The sequence below is a fragment of the Lynx rufus genome, unplaced genomic scaffold, assembly GCF_022079265.1.
Source record: "Lynx rufus isolate CCGP_SWC_20201006 ecotype Redwood Valley unplaced genomic scaffold, mLynRuf1.p SCAF_9, whole genome shotgun sequence".
In the NCBI taxonomy this organism is placed as follows: Eukaryota; Metazoa; Chordata; class Mammalia; order Carnivora; family Felidae; genus Lynx; species Lynx rufus.
In genome coordinates, this window is record NW_025814897.1 from 64,626,913 (window position 1) to 64,630,123 (window position 3,211).

A 3,211-nucleotide genomic window follows, 5' to 3' on the forward strand; every position below is an offset into this window, starting at 1 on the left:
TGCGTTACAGCAAGGAGGAAAGGCACTGTGGCTGTGGACACTGCTCTCCAGGACATTGAGGCCACAGCCCCTTTATACTATCATGTCCCTCTGATCACAGACAGGCATAGGGTGTAGAAGCAGGCTTGCATATGCATCCTTCCCCGGATGTTATGGCCTGAGGTGTTTTCCAAGACCTTAGATGAGAGTCTGTCATTCAGACATTTTCTACTTCCATCACCCGTCCAAACCTCCGGGCTCTCTAGGCCTTCCACATTCTGATCCAGCTTACGTCCATCCTTTTCTTTGCTCCCCTCAGCCAGCAATTAGAAATGAAGGCCACTGCCTAGTACTCCTGGCTTCCTTCCTGGCCTTTCCTGAAGCTCTTTCCTCTTTCATAAATACCTGTCGATATTCTTCCGTCAGTGCCCCACTAAAGTACAATCTTTTCCTGATGTTGAATCTCCACTTCCCCTAGTTCTGCCCCGCCACCAAGCTAAGTAGATAAAATAGTGAAGCAAAACCATTCACATGTGAATACCACTTGCTGGTTACAAAGTGTTTGCACCTATGTACGTCATTTAATCCCCATCCCATGTCTTCTTCTGAGACATACAGAAGTCTTTATAATTGCCAGCTTAGAGATGAGAAAAGTTGAGGTGAGCCAAAGTAACACAGCCACAAAATGAAAATAGGGCTAGAAAATAGTCTTTCCATTGCCCAAGGAAGCATCGAATATGTGTGTTTGTTCACCCAACCTTTTGTAAGCAATACGTTCATCATTTCATCCTAAAAATAATGATCTGCCCCCTTTGGCCATTTTTCATGTCTGCACAAGACATTCCTATAAGCCCTTCAAAAGCTACTTCCCCCAGAAAACCAGCCTAAGGGTGAGGACCCCCGCTGTAGCCTCATCTTGTTTTGCCTTCCCCTGTGTCTCTTTTCTTGCTAGAAACACAATAAAACTGACACGAAGCAAATAACCCTCATCAGGTTATATTTGCCTACGTGCCCTCAGCATACAAACTCTCAGGAAGTGCTGTCTGTGCTGGGATTCCCTGTGAAGCTCCCCAGCACACTGAGGCCCTTGGTAAAGATTCTGGAATCTGGATGGAAGCCAGGTAGCAGGCAAGCGGTTCCCTCTCACAGCAGGCATGCCAAGTGGCACAGGTGACAGAGGGCAGCTGTGCCTGTCCAGAGGGGCTTCTTCAAATCTTTCCCACGCGTTTGTCCAATTCAGCCTAGTGTGGGTCACAAGCTCAGGCTGTGGTGCCGGTCTGTGTCATGTGCTGAGGCCTCTGTCTTTCCAGGTTGGTCACATGAGAGGGTTGGCTTTGTGTGCCTGCAGCTGTTTTGCCAACTCTGCCAAGCTCAGGGCGGGACTGTAGGCAATGAAGAGACGTTCCCCCCCGCCCCCCATAGCATCTAAGTAGATCTCTGGCAGAATGGAATCACTCACCCCATGCATACAGCACAATTATCCACAGTTCTGATAGATACAGAGCCCCAATCTGTTGTGGAATGAGGCAGGTATGAATAAATAAACATGGCAATGTTCCCCACTCCATGGGTTTGTGGACATTACCTACTCCGTGGGTAAAATGACATTACCTATTTCACGGGGATAAGGAACATGGACTGCCTCGGGAGGAGGGTAGAGTGGGATTATCAGTGAATGGAATTATGTGTGAGTCCTGCACACATAATTCCTCTGGAGGCACAGAGGAGGGTTGCCCTTCATCTGTGATATACTTTAACTTGTCGACTCTGCAGAGTGCACCTGCCACTGACAACACTCCCAGGTGCTTTAAATTCCTACGGCTAGAATCACTCTTTTAGGTCAAGACATTTTCTCCTTGTCAATGTGCCACTTTGCTTCCTGGGAGCCAGGGCAGCAAAGCATTCAGGCCCACGGATACTATCTTGGGCTTCTTTTGGGTGAATTGTTCAGCTCTGAGGTCTCTTGTTGGAGTTTAGTCAGGATGAAAGTCCCTATGGCCTATAGCAGTAGTTAAACTCGAGTGCATGTAAGAATCGCCTGAGGGGCTTTTAAAACTCCTAATACCAGGCCATACTCCCAGACAATTAAGCCAGAACCTCTGAAGGTAGGACCCAGGCTGTACTTTTTTAAGCCCCCTCCCGCAACATGGTTCTAGAGCGTGAATAAGCTTGAGAACCAGTGACTTACACCATTTTTAAAGGTAATTTTAAAAAAGTAATTGTATAATTCAGAAAGCAGGTTAGTATTTTCTAGAGACTGAGGCTAGGGCAGTGTGTCCACTGGGGCAATAACATGTGGGATTTGGAAACACCCATGAACTCATGTGAACTACAGCGCCTAGGTCTACAAAAGCCTCTGCTGCTATTTTAAGGAAGTGAAAGAGAACTGAAGGGTGTCCTGCTGTAACACAACTCTTGTGGGCCCCAGCCTTCCTCTGCTGGCTTTGCCTTTAGTCTGCTTCTGGCCAGGTTCCGGCAGTGACCAGAGTCTCATATTTGCAGGGTGGCTTAAGTTCTGTTCACATGTAAAAGCCTTCTGGGCACACTGGTAATTTCAGACCACCAGGGTAATTTGAAAAAAAAGATGTGTCTTACGGAGTTTGTCCAGCCTGTATAAATGTAGATAAAAACTGAGGCCAGGGCTGCAGTGACTCCTGCCAGTGACTCCTGCAGTGACTCCAGCTCGGGACTATGCCAGAGTGTGCAGTGTAGATGCCATCTGCGGCCCAAAGGGATTTTAATCAGCTGAACTGAGCAACTGGTCCTGGGAGGCCCAGGCAAGGCAACAACCTAGCAGCACAACCAAAGGGGATTCAGGCCATACACTAGGGGAAGGTGTTGGACTAAGTCCCCAGGGCCCAGTCCCGCCTTGTTTCCAGAATTCATTCCTGTGGTCAGAAGTCGCCAAAACTCTTGGCCCTATGGAACCCCACCTTGGTGCTGAGCACAGAGAAGTGCTTCTTGTCCTTAGCTGTTCACAGGACAAGGCGCAAAGTGTCTTTAGTCGGGGCTGACCACTAGGGGGACCTCCACGCCAGGTCGCGGGGTTCGAGTGCAGCCGGACTCCAGTGGGACGCAGAGCCTTCCAGACGGGTTGATCAGAGACAGGGAATGAGGCTGCCTTCAGGCCAACCTCAACTTGGACTGGATCCTACGGGTGTGGGAAGTCCGGACACCCAAAGTGTTGCTACTCTGGGTGTGCCTCCAATCGGTTTTTCCGTGGCTTCTCTCT